The sequence below is a fragment of the Lutra lutra genome, chromosome 1 (assembly GCF_902655055.1).
Source record: "Lutra lutra chromosome 1, mLutLut1.2, whole genome shotgun sequence".
NCBI lineage: Eukaryota > Metazoa > Chordata > Mammalia > Carnivora > Mustelidae > Lutra > Lutra lutra.
The window spans coordinates 41,699,396-41,722,538 of NC_062278.1; the positions used below are offsets into that span (position 1 = coordinate 41,699,396).

Sequence of the window (23,143 nt, forward strand, 5' to 3'; positions counted from 1 at the left end):
AAATTCCACATATGAGTGAGATCGTGTGGTATTTGTCTTTCTCTGACTTATTTCACTTAGCATGATATACTTTAACTCCATCCACATTATTGCAAATGACAAGATTTCATTTTTTGATGGCTAAGTAATATTCCAGTGCATATATATACTGCATCTTCTTTATCCATTCACCAGTAGATGGACATTTGGGCTCTTTCCACAGTTTAACTATTGTTGATATTGTTGTGATAAATATCACGGTGCACGTACCCCTTCAAATCTGTACTTTTGTATCCTTTAGGTAGGTAAATATTTAGTAGTGCAATTGCTGGATGGTAGGGTAGTTTTGTTTTTAATTTTTGAGGCACCTCCATACTGTTCTTCAGAGTGACTGCACCAGTTTGCATTCCCACTAACAGTGCAAGAGTTTTCCCCTTTCTCCACATTCTGACCAACCCCTTTTGTTTCTTGTGTTGTTAATTTTAGGTATTCTGACCGATGTGAGGTGATATCTCATTGTGGTTTTGATTTGTATTTCCCTGTTGATGAATGATGTTGACCCTCTCTTATGTGTCTATTAGTCATCTAGATGTCTTCTTTGGAAAAGTGTCAATTCATGTCTTCTGCCCATTTCTTAACTGGATTATTTGTTTTTTGGGTGTTGAGTTTGATAAGGTCTTTATAGGTTTTTGGATACTAAGCCTTTATCAGATATACCATTTGCAAGTATCTTTTCCCATTCCATAGGCTGTCTTTTAATTCTGTTGATTGCTTCCTTCTCTGTGCAGAAGCTTTTTATCTTGAAGAAATTTATTTTTGCTTTTGTTTCCCTTGCCTTTGGTGATGTGTTTTGTAAGAAGTTCGATGGCCGAGGTCAAAGAGGTTTCTACCTGTGTTGTCCTCTAGGATTTTGATGGTTTCCTATCTCATGTTTAGGTCTTTCATCCATTTTGAATTTATTTTTGTGTACGGTATAAAAAAGTGGTCCAGTTTCACTCTTCTGCATGTTGCTGTCCAGTTTTCCCTTGTTGAAGAGACTATCTTTTTTCTATTAGATATTCTTTCCTGCTTTGTTGAAGATTAGTTGACCATATAGTTGTGGGTCTATTTCTGGGTTCTGTATTCTGTTTCATTGATTTTTGTGTCTGTTTTTGTGCTAGTACTATGTTGTCTTAATGATTAGAGCTTTGTACAGCTTGAAATCCGGAATCGTGATACCTCTAGTTTTGTTTTTCTTCTTTGGAATTTCTTTGGCTATTTGGAGTCTCTTATGGTTTCATACAAATTTTAGGATTGTTTGTTCTAGCTCTGTGAAAAATCCTGGTGGTATTTTGATAGGGCTTGCATTAATCGTGTGAATTGCTTTGGGTAGAATAGACTTTTTAAAAAAGGCTTATTTATTTATTAGAGAGAAAGAAAGAGAGAGAGAGTGGGAGTGAGAGAGCAGGATAGGGGGAGGGGCAGAGGGAGAGGGAGAAGAAGAGAAGCAGACTCCCCACTGAGCATGGAGCCTGACTTGGGACTCACTCTCACCAGCCTAAGATCTTGACCTGAGCTGAAATCAAGCCTTAGAGGCTTAACCTACTGAGCCACGCAGGTGCTCCAGGTAGCTTTGACATTTTAGCAATGTCTGTTATTCCCCTCCATGAACATGGAATGTTTTTCCATTTCTTTGTGTCCTCTTCAGTTTCTTTCATAAGTGTTCTATAGTTTTCAGAGTACAGATCTTTTACTTCTTAGTTAGGTGTTAGGTGTATTCCTATGTATCTTATTGTATTGGATGCAGTTGCAAATGGGATCAATTTCTTGATTTCCTTTTCTGCTGCTTCATTGTTAAAATCATTTTCACATGTTTCTCTTTAACTTTTTAATGTGGTGATTAGAAGGTTTGAACTTATATGTGTGGCTTGCATATACGTCTATTTGACAACACTGTTAGAAGAATAAATATCCCAAGAGAAAAGGTAGTATAATCTGTCCTGCATATAAAAATAAACTTGAAATAAAGAGTTTGGTATGAAAAAATTAATCGTTAACAATTAGATGATAAATATTCATTTTATCTTTGGAAGAATAATTGTTTTATCAGAATTAAGAAAAGGGAAGAAATAATAAATAATGTATTGATCACTTTGACTATATAGAATGAGTAAGCTGTGAATTTCTCTGTGTATTTCTTTTAAGAATCCCACTGTGAATAAAATTAAAGAGCAGCAGTTAGTATGTTGTGGAATCAGTTCTTTTTACCTTCTCTAGGGGGGAAGTTCTCTTGCTCATCCCCTAGAGTTGGGTGGCATTCAGATTATCCTTCTGGACATTTATTTTTCTCCTAGAGGAAGGGCTCACCTTATGTTGATGATTGGATCAAGGATACTTGCTTATCTTATGACAAGGTCTTTATCTTTCTCTCCTTAGGGAAACATATTGTCTTTATTTCTGTTTTGTGCTAAGCTTTAGTATTGGAAAATATTTAAGTATGCCTGCACAATTTCAGTATGCAAATCTGCTTTTTCAGTTGTAAATTTATGAAATCTATATGCCTGAGAGTGGGAATTGGGGTACATGGTTTGTCATTTTTTAGCCACCTAGAATGGGTGGATTAAATTGGTACTTTTCAATGGGTAGAGAAGTAGGTATCCCTATTTTGGCTTTTGGTCTAAGCTATACTTTTTAAAAAATAAACTTTACTTTGAATTAACATTTTTATTGTGATACAGTCAACATATAACATTGTGTTTAAGGTGTACATGTTGATTTGATACACTTATATATTACAATATGATTACCATGGTAGTGTTAACACCTCCATCATGTTGAATAGTTAGTTATTTCTTTTTTGTGATGAGAACCTTTAAGATCTTTTTTCTTAAAAACTTTCAGGTATATATTTCCTAATCTAGTCTCCTGGAGAATCTTTTGGGTAATAAAGATGATAGTGTATTAATCTTAATTTGCCTTGTGTGACTTTAATTTACTTTAATTTAGCAGACGCTGATTAATGACCTAATACATTGGGAAATATGCCTAATCTAGATATGCTCTTGTCAGATATGTTTGATCTAAACTTCATGATGGGAAAACAGATACATCTAGAAAGTGGGTTGTTCTACAGATTGACTCACCTGGACTATTTGAGTAGTTAGTATCACAAATGACCAAGGAAGGAGCATATAGCTCTTGTAGATATCTACAAGATATCTTGTATATTGAGGGAACTAAAGGGACATAACAGTCAATGTTATGAGCCACTGGATTTTGAAAACGTATTTTAAGATAATTGAGAGTGTTTGTGTATGGGTATGGATAATACTAATGTTAACTTTTTTGGTGTGGTAATGTTGTTGTGGTTTCATAGGATATAATGTTCAGTTTTTGGGAGATGCATGCCAAAGTATTTAGGGGTGAAATTTAATGATGTCTGCAACCTACTTTGGAAAGTTTGATAAAAGGTGTGTGTGTTTGTGTGTGCACGCATGCGTGTACATGTAGAGAGAGAGAGAGAAAGTGATGAAGATAGAAAGTAGGTATAGCATAATGTTAACAGCTGGTAAATCATTGAGATTTTTCTGTGTTTTCAAAAAAAATTTTTTTAAAGATTTTATTGTGTTTTCAAAAAAAATTTTTTTTCAAAAAATTTTTTAAACTCTCAGTGGATTTAACATTTTTCAAAATAAATATTGATACATAAACATTTTTTATATATGTGTCACATTAGGGATAAGAAATGTAATTGATAATTCTAAGACCCCCACATAGGAGTGACAGGTATTTACAACGTATATGACAGATGGCTAATAAAACTAATTTGTAGGAAAATTTTAAGATCAATAAGAAAAAATAACCTTTTTAGAAGTAAAATGTTTAACATAAATGGGTTATCAACAGAGGAATAAAGACAAATAGCCAGTAGACTTATGAAGTATTTATCACTGATAATCAAAGGCAGGAATCTAAATATAATATCAAGGCAGAAATTTTGTCTCTCATTTACTAAAATATTTTAAAATTATAAATAACAAGACAGTCCAAAGCTACAGGTAAATCTGCTGGTAAAAGTACAGTGTTTTGAGAAAACTATTTGTAATTTTGTTTTGAGTAACATAGCCTAAGAAAATCTGAATTATCCATAAAATAGCTACAAAGATTTTTAAAGCAGGATTTTTTAAAGACAGAGTGTTATAGATTCTGGATTCTGTTTCCTGATATTTAGAATAGAAAGTATTTTCAATGCCTGCCTCTGGATGAAGTTGCAAATATTCAGTGAAATAACTAAAATTAAGAGGATTAAACAAGATGATAAACACATAGTAAACAGCAGTTAATACCATATTCAAATAGAAATGACCACCACAGAAATCCAATTAGGGAATTATGTAAATAAATTTTGTAATTTCTATACAACTAAAAACAATGAATGTATTGAAATTGTGTTCAAAGATTTTTAGTTACGTTTTTAAAAGAAAAAGTCATGTGGGACGCCTGAGTGCCTCACTTGGTTGAGCGTCTGACTCTTGATTTTGGCTCAGGTCATGGTCTCAGGGTCATGAGATTGAGCCCTGTGTTGGGCTCTGTGCTCAACATGGAGTCTGCTTGACATTCTCTCTCTCCCTCTGCTCCTCAGCGCTCTCTCCCTCTCTCTCTCTAAACAAATGAAATCTTAATAAAAAAGAAAAAGTCACATGTACCTTCCAAAAAAGTGTTTAGTATGATCTTGTTTTTATTAAAAAATTCATGACCATGTAAAAGCATAAAAGGCCATATAACAGCAATTACTTAATGGTAGAATTATGGATAGTGTTCATTTTTTTCTCTTCTTCTCTAAATTTTTCACAGTCATTTCATTTACTGATGTAAAAAAAAACCTAGCAACATTATAATCATCTTCTTTGAAAATGGAATATGGTTTCTAATTCCCTGTCTAGATTAAAAAGATAAAATTGATAAGGAAGATGAGCTCAAGAAACCAGTAGAGTAAGGAATTTAGCATCATGCTAAAGTCAAAAGACTTCCTAGTCTTTTGAAGTACTCTACAGAGTAAACACAATCAGGATGGTGTCATATTTTATTAGAAATATAGTGGTGTGATGGAATCAGATTGATTTGGGTAAAGACTGATTCTCATGTCCATCATGGTATAATTTGGGGAAATTTTATTAACATTTCTGAATTTTCCTTTTCCTATTTGTAAACAGAATAATAGTACCTAAATAAGAGTAGTGTGATCTTTTAAATGAAATAATGAAAGTGGGTAAGGAGTGGGAAAGGTAGCAAGGAACCAGCATATGTCCATCCTCCACTGCTCTAAACTTTTGGCTATTCAGTTGACATGCATAGTCTCACCTAATCTTCATAGACCAGTGAAGTGTTCTGGACATGGTTCCTTGCAAAGTTCATCTGACTTCAAGACATACTCATACATACAGCTTGCTTTACAAGCCCTAACTCCGGATCCTGGAAGTATAATGTTTCTTTTATCTTATAGCCTGAAGTGAACCTCCTTGGTAGGTATGATAACCTAGGAGTGTAACATTTTCCCATTAGACCTTAAGTTCCACTGAGATGCCTAAAAGTGAATCTGTGCCAAAATTCAGAAACACAAAAACCAAGGTTAGTCTTGCTCTCCAGAAGGCTTGGATGAAATAGGGTGACAGAGACTTGAGCCAGCTACAGAGGAATGGAACTCAGAGGGATTCAAGAAAATGCCACTTGAATTTGTACTTTGTTTATAGCTTTTACATCTTCCTAGTGAATCAGATTGTTCCCTGTAGACTCAAAGCTTGGGTTCAGCACAGTGCTGAGATAAGGAGACCCAATAGCATTCTCAAACCTCAGATAACCAAATCAAGATAGCATTAAAATTAAGAGACAGAGATCAGTAATGCATTGTTACAGCTTTGAGACTGTATGGAAATTATTATACTTCTCTTCTCCTGAGACACTTGCTGTACCATATCACTGAATCCTACACATTTATCACCCTTCACACATTTAGTCATTTAGGCAGGTTCTGGGTATAGAGGGAACAATGGTTAATTTAAGACAACATAACCGTAAATCTAATCCATTTATTTACTTATCAAGAAAAGTTCTTGGCAATTCAAATTACTTGATTAAAAAGCCATAATGTTATCATTCAAAGTAAAAGCAGCTTTTTTTTTTTTGCTATATTTGCAAATTAGGTAGGATTTCTCCTTTTTAATTGCCCATGCTAACAGTTTTTAGTATATGGGCTCATATGGAATAATACAGCATGAAAATAATGTAGAGCACCACAAACGTCTTTCTGAATTCTCCCCAGTTTACTGCATTATTAAATAGTACATAAATTATTCAATGTCCTTTATTGCAAACAAACATTTTTTCTTGCAAACAGGATCAAAACTAAGTGACATTATTTAAGATTACTAGGCACAGATTATAGAATATTTTTTTTAAACTAAAAAAGACCTGACCTTCATTTACATACTTCACTGATTGAAGCACAGGGAAAATGTGATGACAGAAAAACAGGGAGGCAATTTAGTTTATTTACACAATAAATAGCTCCATTTGTTGGTATTTAATGTTTGCTTTCTTACTGCCTCTGTGCTCTGAGATAAAGATTTGAGCATGTACTTTATTTTTGGTTATCTGGCCCCAACAGAAGGTTGCCTGGGAGCTGGAAGGGCAGGCATTTAAAAACCCAAATATTTAATTACCTCTCCTGGCCTGGTTCAGAAGACAGTCTATTGCACAGAGAAACAAGAGTGCTTTTGCTTGGGCTCGTGCTTGGTTGTTTCTGAGAAGGGATGTCTGATACTCCCTCCGTGGAATAGGAGCAAGTTGAGAATTATCAGCCTTGTAGCATCTCCCATTTGTAGCTCTATTATTTTTAAAAAATGGAGAATTCCCACATTGGACACCAAGAGCCAACTATAAGTATAATAGGCATGCTACAAAAGATGGAGCATTTTTCACTCAGATCTGATCATTCATTCTTTTTTATACTGATCTCAAATTTGCTTCCATATAACTGCTGCCCATCGGTCCTGGTTCTCCCTGAAGCAACATAAAAAAGACCTATTTTTTTTCCACACTGTAGCTCTTGGATGTTAGACATCTCCTATAATCCACAAAAGCCTGTGTTAGACCCTATGGTATTTTTACTTGTAGTGCTTAAAAAAATTATTTACACATCCGTATTATAATGGAGGATATGAAATTCTCCCTTAAAGATCAAGGACTAGCCCTTTTTGAGACCTAAAAGAAAATATGTATAAAGTATTAAAATTTATAATATTTTATCATAGCATCTTTGTGATACTGTAAAGAATTTGGGAATTGGTAAAAATGTGATTATATACTTAAAAATGTGAGAAATTGTGATAATAGTAGGTTTTGTAGATGCATTTGTAAGGAAGTCTCTTGACCAAACTGAATAATAAAATATATATATATTTTTAGGGCATTAGAATTCTTGTGAAATCAGAATTCACTGGTAATTCCTTTGGAATGTGTGAGAGGGTACATGTCACCGGGATGACGAGAGGTGTTTTGATGAAAGCCAGTGGAAGAGTCCTAAGAATTTCATTTTAAAAGGAGAAACACCTTGGTCTCGTTAACATATTGCATGCCTGTTGCGATCTTATTCTAAAGCACTCACAACACGAGAGTAATTTTAATAATTAGGACTGTCATTATGCTACTGCTGACAACTTCCAAATGTCTACTGAAGCTAAAGGTCTGTGTGTGTGTGTGCGCACACGCATGTGACCTTGTGCACGCATGTGCCCATTTGTGTACCTTTATCCTCTGGTTTTCAGCAACATTTAGTGTGTAATAAAATCAGATTTTACTCATTAAAATCAGCTGTAGTTACAGCTCGTATTTACTTGTTACAATGAGGAAAGGTGAGGGGAAAGAAAAGTAGAATTCTAAGATTAATATTATTTGAAATTAGGTATTTGTTTCATTGTTATTGTTTCTTTGTACTTTAAACTTTCTTTTCTTGAATATGGAGAAAAGTTAATGGCAAGGAGAACTTTTATAAATCCCTTTAATAAAACAAACATCAACAAAAAATCTTTTGCTTTTACTGTCATGTCTTGTTTGATGTTCCTTTTAAAGCAGTTGAAAAGATGTTCTGAGATCCAGAAGGCTTTATAGCCATTATGCAAAATCAAGGCAGAGGGGGAAAAAAAATCCCAAAAAACCCCATGCATTTATCACTTACACTCACAGTGCATCAGAAACACCTGGAAAGATTTTTAAAAAATACTGATCATTCCCAGGCCCTCCCCAGAAAAATTCTTGTTTTATTTGTTTGGGGCTTGGACATTGGTATTTTATATATCTTCCTAGGTGATGTTAATGTGTAGCTAGGAATTAGAACAACTAGTCTAATTGGGAGCATCATAAACATAAAACTTATACTTGGCGGCTTCCACACTTGAATTAGGCACTTTTGTGGAGCTATATCTCACTGTCTGTAGCTAGTTGTGATGGTTTATTCAGATCCAAAAAATATGGTTGTTGGTCAGTAGATGGTTAGCTTAATACTATACTGATTTATCTTATGCCTGGCTATCACTTTTGAATAAGACTGAATGGCTGATCTGCCTTGCTAGTGCTGCCACTCTGCCATTCTCCCAGGTAGGCATATTTAATTGTCCTCGATTACCAATTAGCCTACACAAAGCATCATAGTCTCCTTCAGTGTTGCTTTTGAGGCAGCCATGACTAATTACTCTGTGTTCTGTGTTTGTTTGTTCTGTGACATTCAAACTATGTACTACTTCTGCACAAAAGTTTAAGCACTAGGCATTTCTTTGGAAAAAACATTTGAAATGAGATAAAAGTTAAATGTTCACTGATTATAGTATATATAATAATAAACTCTATTTTCATTATTATGAAAAAATGAGGATAAATATCTATAAAATTCTATAGCCAAAAAAAAGTTTAATCATGAGTAGATTCTTTTATGAGCTTATGTAAGATACTTTAGAGGGAGAGTGAAGTAGAAAATTCTAGAGAAGCCAGATGAATATTTAAGTTGCATTCAGTGCCCAGACTAAGGATTCTGTATAGAAAACTATGTTACTTGGGTTATGACATGTGAGTATATGACAGATAGGAGAGGATGAGTTAAGAAGAATACAACATGACTAGGTAGGGGCCAGTGTAAGAAATATTTGTTTGCTCCAATCTGAAATGATCTCTTAGTGGTTTATATGGGATCCGTCTCATGTAATAGGAGTGGGGGAGAGCATAAAAGTCATAAATGAAACATCTGACACAAAAATTCAGATCCAAAAAATATGGTTGTTTTAAATAAAAATTGTTATTAAAACTAAAATTTAAACATAAGGAAATATATTTAAAGAGAACATATGCAGGGGAAATTTGTACAGGGTACATTTGGAACTTCTCTTATTCATTGTGTCCTTTTCTCCCCACTCTTGTCTGAGAAGAGAGATGCCTTACCTCCTTTTTTCACTTTCTTCCTGAGTATTAGATCAGTTTGTATACTGTTTTTATTTTTCCATAACTTATATCCTTAAAGAGAAAAAAACCGTTTTTGTGATTGTACTCAAAGTCACTGTGGCCATGTCCTGGTTCCTTCTTTCAGCCTGAAGATTATATGTACGGAGGGAGCCTTGCTGTAAGTCTGTCTAGTATCCTCATTCCACAAGGCAGCACTGCTTCCATATAAGCAACAGTTGTCCTGCTACAATTAAAGCTTCTCTTTAGTTTTTATGATTTTATTTCATATTTTCAGTGCTTCAAAATTATTATTTTTTTTTTTACAGAGACACAGCACTTTCCTCCTGTCAAGAAAACTCCACCAACGTATATGACTCCAAAAAGCCATCTGGATTTGCCCCTAGCAGTGTTGTAAGCTTGCTTATGAGGACAACTTTTAACAGAAACCATCCTAGAAACAGTTTTATTTAAAGGGTCTGTATATTTTTCTTAGAAAAAAACGTAATAATTATTTCAGCAGAAGTTAAAACATAGATATAATAGCATCACAGTAAGAATTCAGGAGCTGTTTAATTCTTCAATTAGCAAAATAGTCTGTCTCTCTTTGTACCTGACAGCATATGTGCCTCTGTATTAGTTTTTAGAGTATTTTTCTTAATATCTCTTTGTATGTTTGAGTATGTGTCTATGTATGTATGTTTGTCTATTCCACATGGCTCTCCATGGGTTAGTTTTGGACATATTTATAAGGAACTTTATGTCTATTTGTATCTGCATATTTGGCAACATGGGTTCTTTGAAGGACAGAACACTCATTTTTCTCTCTATCTTCCTCTATGTTAGTCTATTTTATTTTACTTTTATTTCCCTTTTCTTGTGTCATCTTTTTCCCCTCCTTTTTACTTTTTGTGTATCTTTATTTGTCCAATTGAAATATCTTTAAATTTTTTTTTCTTAAATTGAAACATGAATGTTTTGGATGGTTATCTTTCTCTAAAATTAACAAACAAACACCAAGCCAATTTTTTTAGATTTTATTTATTTTGAGAAGGAAGGCAGGGAGAGAGTGGGGAGGAGGGGCAGAGGGAGAGAGTGGGGGAAGGAGAGAGAGAGAGAGAGAGAGAGAGAGAAACTCCCAACAGACTCCATGCTGAGCATGGAGCTTGATGTAGGGCTCAGTCTTGTGACCCTGAGACCAGGACCTGAGCCAAAATCAAGAATCAGACACTCAACTGACTGAGCCAACCAAGTGCCCCAATTGCCCTTTCTTTTATGGCTTTAGTGAGATTTTTTTTTTAACTAAGGAAGAAAAATATTTTTCCACATTCAAGACCTAATAGCCATCCTACAAAAACAAAACAAAATAGAACTAATTAAAACCAAACCACAACCAAAACATTAATACAGCCCTAGAATTTAAACATCTAAAAATATTATTAGCTTAACCACTATGTTAGAAAGAACAATGTAAATATTTTTCCCCAAAAAACAATTGTTAATCTATTGCAGAAAATTTTTAGATTTTATTTATTTATTTATTTTTAATTTTTTATTTTTTTGCATATCTAAGACACGGCAATTATTTGGTCTATTATTGTACTTTATTTTCTTTTTCCCTCATTGTTGAATGAATGCAGGAAAGAAAGGCATCCGAGGAGGCTAATAATCTCCTGCAGGGTCTTTCCAGTACACATTTGAAAAGTTAGCATTTCTGACCTATGTTCCTTTCAAATTAAATATCTTTTCCAACTTATGATGACGTTGTGTATCAATAAACCCTTTGTAAGGTGAAAATACTCTAAGTTGAAAATGAATTTAATATACCTAACTTATTGAGCTCAGTCTAGCCTGCTTTAGTGTGCTCAGGACGTCTTAAGGAGACTACATTTGGGCAAAATCATTAACATAAGCCTATTTTATAAAAAGTGTTGGATATCTCTTGTAACTTATTGAGCACTGTACTGAAAGTGAAAAACCCAATGGTTGTCTGGATACAGAGTGGGCGTAAGTATGTCAGCTGTTCACCCTTGTGATTGTGTGGCTGACTGAGAGCTGTAGCTGCTGCTGGTCCTGACCCCGCATCGCTGAGAGAATTTCTTATTGCATATCACTAGCATAGGGAAAGACCCAAAATTCAAAATTGGAAGTATATTCAGTATATTCTCCTGAATGCATATCACTTTTGCACCATTGTAAAGTCAGCAATTTTAAGTCGAACCATTAAGTCAGGGATCATCTGTACAAGCTTTGACAAACAGCTTTAATAAGGTCTTTTTTCTATAAGTAGCATTTGTAATGACTTACGTCCATTTAAAGTAAATTTGAAAACAACAAAACAATAAAAAATAATACAACTCAAGTCCCATCTATCTTTGCACCATTAGGACAGAAATGTATGTATTTGGATTTAGTTCTGAATAGTAGAACCAATTAATCAGTTTAGAGCATAAACTCTATGACGGCAGGGGATCATGTCTGTCTGGTTTACTGCTTATTATTTGCGTCTAGCACTTATTGCCTTATACTCAAGTAAGTACTTAATAATTACTGGTTAGACAAACTCAAACATTTAGAAAGCAATTTTCTCTTTAATCTTCAATATATCAACCATAGAAGAATCCCAGAAATTGGATAATTAAACTCAGGTCTAATACTAATGGTCTAAAATAATTGTGGGTAATATCTTAGTTTTCTGTTTTAGGATATTCTGTAGTTTATTACAAAATTATATCAGATAAAAGGAGGAAACTCTGACTATATTCTCACCTTTTCTGACAACAGTCTTATTAATTTGGAAAATTCTCAGATGATATGTGTTTATTTTCATTCTTCTAATGAGAACAAAATGCAAAATGCAATGCTTTAACAAGTTACAAGAAGTGATGGTGAGCAGGGGCTCCTTATCTCACCTCCTTATGTTTCTCTTTTATAGAAATAAATGCTATCACCTTTAAAAAACATTGGCATAGACTTATTTCTTATAATATTTTCCTTTTACGATCATATTTTCTGTCTTGATTCTTGCATTGGAAATAAAAATGAGATTTCACACTAATGTTTTACTTTTCTTAAAAAAATATATCTATTAAACAAGGAAATTTTATTTTGAGATAATCCATTTAGCCTCTCATCCTTCCAACACGTAAAGAGCCTTGAGGAGTATCTGTGATATTCTCTAACATTGAATACATGCAGGGGTGCCTCTCACAGCTTCTTAAAAAAAAAAAGTTTTTAGGGTTTTTTATGTGTTATATTTAGATTTTTGGTTTTGTGCTCCAGGCTGAGCAATCCCAACAAAGCTATCGATACATTGATAGATTGATGAACACCTTCAGATATTTACTTTTCCATTCATTGTCCCCATGCAGTAGATAGTATGATATTCACAGAAAATACAAACATGATTGATGTTGATATAGACAGGTTATAGAAAGTCCCTCTCTGTGTTAAAGATCAGGAGAAAGAGAGATTGACAGGTACCCTCTGTCTCCTTCTTGCTGATTTGGCCTCTTCACAAGTTGTAATACAGGAATATTTAGGTTTCAGGAAATTAGAAGATTCTTTTATCTCATGGCACAGACTTCAGAAGTTTTGTGGCAGATCAGGGAACCACATTCGGCAGCAAGGAGGAGATAAAATGGACCCTGCAGCAGAGTAGGTCCTTACAGCAGAGGAGAATCCCATTTTATAGGTAAGGGATCTTAGGCGCCTATGATATGAAGAAAACCTGACCAAGTTTCAGTGCTTTCTTGTACCTGGCCCTCTTTGTTGCTGTGCCCTAAAGACATTATGTTTTATATGCCACTCATAGAAAAGTTTACTTACATAGAGGGTGAACTTTTTCCCCAGAATGCAGAAGGTAGTGTCCACAATTAGCCTCTTAATGGGATATATCTCTTAAGTGAGTTTTACCCTTACTAGCTTCTTGGTGAAGCTGCAATTGATTGTTTTAAATTTTTCTCTCTTCTTTTTTTTTTTTTTCCCCTACTACCCCTGCTTCCTCCCTATCTTTGTTCCTCAATCTTCCTCCTGAATAACTTTATTTATTTTTTTTTAAAGATTTTATTTATTTATTTGACAGAGAGAAATCACAAGTAGGCAGAGAGGCAGGCAGAGAGAGAGGAGGAAGCAGGCTCCCTGCTGAGCAGAAAGCCCGATGTGGGGCTTGAACCCAGGACCTGGGATCATGACCTGAGCCGAAGGCAGCGGCTTAACCCACTGAGCCACCCAGGCGCCCCATCCTCCTGAATAACTTTAAACTGTACTATTATCTGACTAGTCATGGTGATACTATTAATTGTAGATTATAATTGTATTATTATTGTAGATTATAATTGTAGATTATAATAGGCAACTCAGTGCTGGGAAGACTGTCTTGTCTTCCGAAATCATAGTGCATGAGGCATGCATAAGCTTGTGTAGTAGACGTGTTATTCTAGAGTATTCATGTTTTCTCAGTTGTAAGAAATAATAGTAATAAAATAGTTTTATATGTCCATTTGACTCCTTATACTCTGGACATATTAAGTGAGAATATTTTTGTTAGAATAATCTTTGAGGAGAGGAGGCAGCAAAGTCAACTCTAGTTGCTGTAGAAGGAGCCCAGATTTCACTGAGAGAATCTCTTTCTATAGATGTTGACTGTAAATTTACAGTGGGAAATAAGAAAGAAGTTGGTTTTTATAGGGACTGCATTGAACTGATAGATCAACTGGAGGGAATTGCCATCCTGAAGAGAATAGATACTGAATCTTTCAATCCATGAACATGAAATGCATCCTGATTTTTTTTTTTTAATTAGATGCAGGTTCTTTTTTTTTTTTTTTAAGATTTTATTTATTTATTTTTAATTTAAGATTTATTTGAGAGAGAGAGAATGAGAGAGTGCACGGGAGTGGGAAGAGTCAGAGAAAGCAGCAGAGGAAGCAGCAGACACCCTGCTGAGCTGAGAGACTGGGACTCCAGGATCCTGACCTGAGCCAAAGGCAGTGGCTTAATCAACTGAACCACCCAGGCATCCCAAAATGTGTCCTCATTTATTTTGGTCTTGTATCTTCCAATGCTTTATACTTCTCAGTGTACAATTTTTACCCATTTCCTATTGAATTGATCTCTACATGCTTTATTCTTTTATGATGTTATTGTTAATGAATTGTTTCTTGATTTCATTTTCTGATCATTGCTATAATATGGAAATACAGTTGATTTTTATATCGATCTTATATCCTGTATACTCACTAAACTTATTAGTTTACTAGGTTTATTATGAATTATGAATTCCAGGATTTCTTTGGTGTGTAAAGACAGTTTTCCCATTTCCCTTGCAATCTGAATGCCATTTATTTTTTAATTTATTTATAGCACAGACAGGGTTGGAGAGATTTATTTTTGTGGATTCCCATTTCTCTGTCACAATAAAATGTTAAGTTAATTCTGGGAGGGACTTTATATTTCTCAAAATTTGAAATAGTGTCGAACTCAAAATTTAGTTAGATGAGCATACCACTTATATTCCACGTAAACTTAAGAGGAATTTTCATTTCCCTGTGGAACATCCTATGAACATTTTTAAGGGTTTTTTTTTTGTCATTTTTATTTTCCACCTCCACTAAATTCTTGTTTTTTGCTACTATCTTGGAATTTTTACTTTATTGCTTATATTCTGCCTATCCACTATTCTCTTGGCCAAATTAACTATAAAATGAATTTTGCATGTATTAAAATTTTATTTCAGAGAATTTGTATTCCTTCTCAGGGAAAAATATTACACACATAATTAACAAGTAAAAAACAAATAAGGAAACTAAAAATCATATATTAGAATCTTTGTTGTTGACATCCTTTTGGCTATTTAGTATGGGGGACTTCTTATTGACTTTACTAATGTACATGGGCCTGGCTACTGTCACCATTGTGATAGCTCTTCTGTCCTCATTTCAATTCTGATATATTTGTTTACCTTTTCCTTTAAATTCTTACTCATCTGTTATGCAAAGAATTTCAGCTCTTACTTGTCCCTACTTCCAAAGTTAGTTCCAGGCCTAACTTTTTTCTATGGATTGACCTTCATGTTTAGTTAAATGAATGTCTGTTTGCTGAGTTCATAATCCTTACAAGAAGGTTATTCTCTGAAATATCTTTTTCTGTCTAAATTGCTATAACATTTTGGACTACGTGTTCATGTGGCATATTCTATAGGAATAACCATGGTGAGCCCTAGTTAAGGTCTTCTGGTAGGGAGAAGACTTTCCTGCCTGATATAATATGATATTGTACAAAGTTAATATTTTACTCTTCCTGAAGACATCTAAGGGCAACTCAAAAAGGACATTGTACTTCAGGGATACAGTTAAAAAAAAAAAAACAAAACTAAAAATTCTAACTTTAGTGATAAGTGCTTTATTTTTTTATTTTTATTTTTTAAAATATTTTATTTATTTATTTGACAGAGAGAGAGATCACAAGTAGGCAGTGAGACAGGCAGAGAGAGAGGGGGAAGCAGGCTTCCCCCTGAGCAAAGAGCCAGATGTGGGACTCAATCCCAGGACCCTGAGATCATGACCTGAGCTGAAGGCAGAGACCTAACCCTCTGAGCCACCCAGGTGCCCCATGATAAGTGCTTTGAAGAATAACAATATAAGGGTATGTCAGAACATCACTAGGAGAACTTCCATCATTTAGTTAATATCATTATCCCAAAGTATGCAAAATTCTGCCATTGGCTTTACATGGATAGATGCCTATGTCTTTAAAAGTCACTCATCAAGTGTTGATATTTATATTTGAACTCTTCTCAATTAAGGAACATGCAATTATTGGACCATGGCTTCCTGTGTTTAGTGTATGAAGAAGTTATGCTTACCAGTTTACCAGTTATACCTTCATGAATTACTTATTTCCAGCCATAATCTTTAACAAAACTTTTTTTCTGCATGTGAAAATCCTCTATCATAAACTTAGTTAAGTGTAATGATGTAACTTTTTAAGGAACAAGTTATGTAAGAGTTGGAGATTTGAAAAGGTTTCCAGCTTAAAGAATGAATACCTAAAAAGACATAGGGCACCTGGGTGACTCAATCATTAAGCGTCTGCCTTTAGCTCAGGTCATGATCCCGGGGTCCTGGAATGGAGCCCCACATTGGGTTCCTTGCTTATCAGGAAGCCTGCTTCTCCCTCTCCCACTCCCCAATTGTGTTCCCTCTCTCTCTGTGTCTGTCCAATAAATAAATCAAAAATCTTAGAAAAAAAAGAGGTAAACAAAAATGCGATTGTCAAGTTGCAAATGGTTGTTAGTTTTAATTTTTTTAGAATAACTCTGAGGAGACAGCAGAAAATTTTTATAAGAATCTTTATTCAGAGAGGCACATCATTAACATTTGATTTCAGATATGTTACTCTAGTTATTTTCAGAATCCTAGCTAAGAAAAGTTATATACCACATAAGCATAATAAAAATAATATTTTCTGCAGATTAGCAATGACTGTATTAAAACATACATGACAAAGTTTATTTGTTTTCAAAAATACTTTGTAAATACTGTTTAAATCAAATGTAATTAGCTCTCTATGGCATTTAATATTCTGACTAATCAGTGCTTCTTTTTTCTTTTTTGCATCACGATGGGTTAAAACTAAACCAAGATACGCTCTTCTTTCCAAATGTTAAGATGGTTCCAAACCTAAATAAGTAATGAAAATAAATAGATATGTTATATTTTGAATCTTTAATTTTTAATTTTTGGAATTAGATTTGTTCATTTATATCACCATTATCCTATCCTAAATATAAATTGAATCTACTCTATTTCTTCAGTGCAGTTTTCTTGTTCTTTTTATAATAATATACAAACTTGACTGTAAAAAATATCTTTTTATAATAATGTTATTTAAGTGGTCTAGGTGACAGACATAGTTACATAATTGCTACAAAATAGCAGTAATGCTAGTAACAGTAGTAGTAGTAACAGTGGAAGTTGAAGTAGTAATGTAATAAACATTTGTATAACGCTTTAATTTTTAAAATACACTGACATATTCCTTATGACATTTGATACTGAAATCACTATTGTTTTACAGATTATTATTTAGATGCTCAAAGAGTTTGCTTTTCCAACAAGATTACTTGGTAGAACTCCCACCTATGTCTCCAATCTTCAGACTTTCATTCCCCTTGTTATGATGTTATAATAGGGTGGTAAGCAAATTTATCTATTTATTTATTTATTTAATAAAGTCAGTTTTTAAATTATTATTATGTTCAATTAGCCAGCATATATTTAAACAAATTTAGTGTCTCAATTTTACTCCATAAAGAAGCCGAAATCTTGAGAAATAAGTGATGCATTCACTAAATACTCATTTATTCTGGACACACAGTGTGTGGGCAACTTGCTAGTTGCTGCAAGGGAACAAAGAATTAATGAGCTAAAGTTTCATAAACATTCTAAATGTTTTCACATGACACCTATTTTTAAGTGAAAGAGTTCTTTCCTATAAAACAAACAGAAACACAAAAGAATTACTAAAATGTTTCTTGGTATTTATGCAGAACCAAGAAAATCATGAATATTTTAAAACTTGCTTATACGGGGCGCCTGGGTGGCTTAGTGGGTTAAAGCCTCTGCCTTCGGCTCAGGTCATGATCCCAGGGTCCTGGGATCGAGCCCCACATCGGGCTCTCTGCTCCGCAGGGAGCCTGCTTCCTCCTCTCTCTCTCTCTGCCTGCCTCTCTGCCTGCTTGTGATCTCTGTCTGTCAAATAAATAAATAAAATCTTAAAAAAAAAAACTTGCTTATACATTTTTTTGAGTTAAGATCACTGTATTTTTGTTAGATATCATAAATGTACTAAATGTTGCTCTAGTGGGCAGAGTTAAAACAACTCTCTGTGTCTATGTCAAAAGTACTAGTGTCTGTGGAAGTACTAGGAAGAATGAACATGCCACAGTATTGCTACTTAATATGTGGTCCAGGGACAACAGCATCAACAGTAACTGAGGGCTAGATAAAAATGCAGATTCTCAGACCCTTCTTCAGACTTTGTGGACCAGATTTTGCACTGTAACAAGATCCCAAAGTCATTCTTAGTTCATCACTAGTCCACATAGGTAAAGAGGGATCGATGGCGGATTTATTGGAAATAGTATAGTATAAAACCACATTGGAAATCAGACAAGTTTTGAAGGCTGCGTAATACCACCAAGGAGCTATATTACATTTGGCAAAGAACATAATCAAATGAGACTTAGCAGCCTCATCTCTAAAACAAAATGATTAGATTAGAAATTCCTAGCTTGTTTCCATTTCCTTATCTGCATTTATTTTTCTAGATTAGCTGGTACATGATTGTCTAACAACATCATCCCCCCTTATCTATGGGGAAATACATTTCAAGACCCTCAATAGATGCCTGAAACTACAGATAGTACCAAACCCTATATATGCTATGGTTTTTCCTATGTATACATACCTATGATAAAATTTAATTTATAACTTAGGTACAGTAGGAATTAACAACAATAATAAAATAGCACGATTATAAGAATATGCTATAGTAAAAGTTACATAAATGTGGTCTCTCTCTCAAAATGTCTTATTGTGTTGTACTCACCCTTCTTTTTGTGAGGATGTGATATGATAAATGCCTACTCAGTGAAATGGGTTGAGGTGAATGATGTTAAGACAGGCATTGTGACATAACATTAGGCTATTGACCTTCCGGCGATGTGTCAGAAGGAGGATCATCTGCTCCTAGACTGGTTGACCAAAGGTAACTGTGGAAAGCAAAACGCGGTGAGGGGGGACTTCTGTAATATTTGTATGCATTTAAGCAATTTATAAAATAATTAGCTCTTCTGTAGTTTTAAGTGTGGTACTCTCTACTCCGTTTGGGTGAGAACATCTGTTACAGGTTTGCAAATATAGGCCCTGTATTTTAGATTTGGGGTTCCATTGGTAACAGTTCTTTTAACAGTCTCCAGTAGGTTCTTTATTTGCATTCTTTTTTTCCATGGGCCAGTGGTTGATAACCAGTACTAGACTCTGTCCAAATATGTTCCTCAAACATAGTCATCACCTAGAAAGTTTAAAGTACGAGCTTCGGCACTTTGCTTATCCTCATGTCTCTTAGCTTCTGTGTATTTCTACAATGAGCCTGGTGAGTGAGACAGGGAGATGGGCCTCTAAGCTCCATCTTTAGAGGTGGGTCTTCATTTTGATGTTATTTACTTTCTTAAGCAGGCAGTGCCCTGCAGGACATGTTTGAGGAAGCCAGTAGGAAGCGCCTGGGAAATGCCAGGTGAGGGTTCCTTTTCCTATTTTACTGGCTCTTCCCTTTCCTACTATTATTTCCTGCTATACTTTTTATTACTGTAACTTGGCCTACACTAACTTTAATCTTGGGCAGATAACTAATTTGCAAACCTAAAAAATTATTTGATATTCATTCTCGCTAAATAGCTGGCAGGCTCCCCCCCCCCTTTTTTTTAAAGATTTTATTTATTTGATGGAGAGAGAGACAGCAAGAGATGGCACACAAGCAGGGGGAGTGGGAGAGGGCGAAGCAGGCTTCCCGCTGAGCAGGGGGCCTAATGCGGGCCGATCCCAGGACTCTGGGATCATGACCTGAGCCAAAGGAAGATGCTTAACAACTGAGTTACCCAGGCACCCCTATAGCTGGTTCTCTGAACAAGATAATGTTTCTTTCCCTTTTGGTTTCAGATGGGACAGCTGGGCTAAAGTTTGTAATGTTATAGTAGGTCTTTACGGAAGGTTTTTAAATTCACCAAACTCTTTAGAGCTCAACATTCTTCTAATTAAGCCTCTAAAAACTCCTTCCTTCCTAGGTGCATTTTCTAAAAATTTTTATACCACAGGTGGCAGTTTGACATCTTGATATTCTATTTTATATGCCAGACTAATTTTGCAGTAAAGAATTAGAAGGACTCCTTCCTGCTCAGCACTGAACCTTCTAACTAGAGCTAACTATTCCTGTAAGAGAAGTTCAAGAGGATATTGTACGTCCCAACAAGAAAGGGCTGCGATACGTATGTATACATATATATCTCTCCTATAACAAGATAGTGCACCTAAAAATTAAGTAAAAAAAAAAAGATATTGCAGAAGAGTCATATTCAATAGAAGGGCTAAAATATATTATCAAGAAGAGAAATGAATAAATTTGAGAAAATATACCAGCATAAAGAGGAGGGACAAAGACATCGAAAAGGAGAATAGAGGTAAGAGGTAGGAATATAGAGGCTCCAATATTAGACTTGTAAGAATTTCAGAAGGACAGAATAAAGCCATTGAGGAGACTAAATATAAGAGAATTTTCCAATTTTTAGAAGAACCAATCTAATGGAAAGGAGCAACCCAAGAAACAAACAGCAGTGACTTGAAAGGAGGGAAATAACCTCACATACATACAATCATACTCACCCTCCCCCTGACAGACATACCTTGGCCACATAATAGTGACGTTTCACACTTCCAAGGGGTCAGTGAAAATCCAAAAGCTTCCAAAAAAAGAAGAGCTTTATTTCTAAACAGATCAATGAATTTATTTAGAAGTCTATTTAGAATTTCATTAATACTGAATAGTAGGAGATAATAAAGCTAGGATTTCAAATTTTAGAAAAATTATTTAAAGAGGCACTCTACCAAGATAATTTGAGAAAAATAAATGATAGGGCTAAAGGAATTAGTAGAAGTTATTCAAGAATATAATACATAAAATTCCAAGATAATAGCAAATGCAACAAACTTTTAATGAATTGTTCCAACTCATAATATGAAGTCTGAAGTTTTTGAATAAAATTAGGAAACTCTACACAAATTTTAGGAATAGGCCCCAGAAATGCTGGGGTAGAGTTGTAGAAATGTGTTTTCTACTAATAAGAAAAATGAAAATCAGCTGGTATTCTGAGAAAGATAAAGTACTAAAAAATGTTCCTGAAGTGAAGCAAATAAGTATGTAGCATGCTTTTAGAAAAATAAAGCAATTATGTATTGATTAGATGATTCAGGAAGGACAATATATACTATAATTCATATAATTCATATAAAATATCTTTAAAGTTTTAATAGATAAGGTCTCTACTCATTTCTCTATGATGTGTTGGTGGTTCTTCCTCTAAAAGTATGCTGTTTTTATAGGATACTTTAATTATAATACAACACTTATCTTACAGTTTCTCTAAAGTTTTTGTGTTTTTATTAAAAATAGCTTATTTTTTATACAATTGAGATGCCGTCTAATTTTTTATGGATTACTTTCTCTTATTTTTACTGAAAAATGAAGCTATGGTCATTTACAAAACATATTTCTTAAAAAAATCACACACTAGTGACCCCAACCATTTAATATTTTCTCAATTTTCAAATTCAGAAGATGGCTTTAGGAAAGGATTTTTATTACCAAGAAAAATATTTATCTAAGGTTTAGTAATTTGTCTAATTTCATGTGTCAGTTGATTTCTGTTTAACTCAAATTAATTAAATTACATATATAATACCTATAGGAGGGAAGAGAAAATATGAAGCCTATTATCTCTCTGACATTTAATATATAAAGAATAAAAATTTTCAAAATACGTGCAAACTCATTTGGGGCAAAAATCAATAAAGTAAAAAAATAAACTGTCTTGAATTTTACCAATAAAAGGTAATGATTTAATTTTTAATTAAATTTAATTTTTTCTTTGTACTACAGCATAACCTGTAAGAAAGGAAAACTGAATTCTCCAAGCTGAAGTTAGGGTAGGTAAAGATGGAGATAACATTAGCTGAGGAAAACAGTCCTAAATTATCAAGTTTCTACCAAACATCTTCTCTTAATTATTCTCTTCTTGGAAAAAAGAACAGTCAGGGTTACTGTGGAAAAAAAGAGTTGTAAAACAAAAACAGGTGATAGGTGACGGCTCTCTCCTCAAAGCTGCTTTTTACAGTTCCTTGAAAGCACAGACTCAGGGAGAGGAGCCCTCTCACAAGCTTGGGTCTGACAGGGCACAGAAATTTAAAGATTCCAAACTATGACAGTCACTCTGAATACAAATATTAGGTCATGGAATTAGGGGAAGACCAAAACCTGCTAAGATATTTATGAATTTTTATATTGTCAAAGAAACCCCAAAGCTGACATGATCGTCTCAAAAGTTCAATCTTTAAGGTGAATTCAGTGTCACTAAACTCCACCTAAGAGGAAAAGGACTGTCAGAGTTCTTGAGTCCCTATCTTAGGTGTGGCTGTAGCAGATATCAGGGCCCATGGAGGTTAATGGGAAGGAGGGATCTCTTCAGAAAGCAGAATTCCAAGTAACTCCTGTTGTTTGCCTGTAGTATCCATCCTACCTCACTTCCCACTTCTTAATGAATACTGTTGAATAATCCCAATATTGGTGAGGTATCCATCCCTCCTTTCTCTGGCTAAGTGTCCCAACCTATTTTTTTTTTTTTTCAACTCCAGGGGTTCCAAATTGAATATTTAAGTGTATTTTAGTAATTCCAGCTTTCTTGCCAGCAGTTCACTTAGTAATGGACAAGTGATTTGATTCTGGCTGAGATGAGAGATGAAGTTCACTGATACACTTTTGGAAGAATGTAACAATTCTCAAGAAAGAGACAGAAGAGAAAAAGGTTGCCTTGACTGTCTCTGAATATTTTCATGTGTGCCCAGATGAGATGCTAAGAATATGTAACATA

At 34.4% G+C, this 23,143-nt stretch overlaps 1 protein-coding gene across 11 annotated transcripts in view; it reads left to right on the forward strand.

The window, feature by feature from the left end:
* Window positions 1–23,143, forward strand: part of CSNKA2IP (casein kinase 2 subunit alpha' interacting protein) — a 131,969-nt gene that overhangs the window by 79,862 nt on the left and 28,964 nt on the right. For 8 of the 11 annotated variants that reach the window (XR_007125973.1, XM_047722390.1, XM_047722356.1 and 5 more), the window contains 2 exons: window positions 9,771–9,918; window positions 20,358–20,488. The gene's annotated coding sequence lies outside the window, so the exon portion shown is untranslated. The other 3 variants (XM_047722364.1, XM_047722403.1, XM_047722395.1) reach the window with 3 other exon arrangements.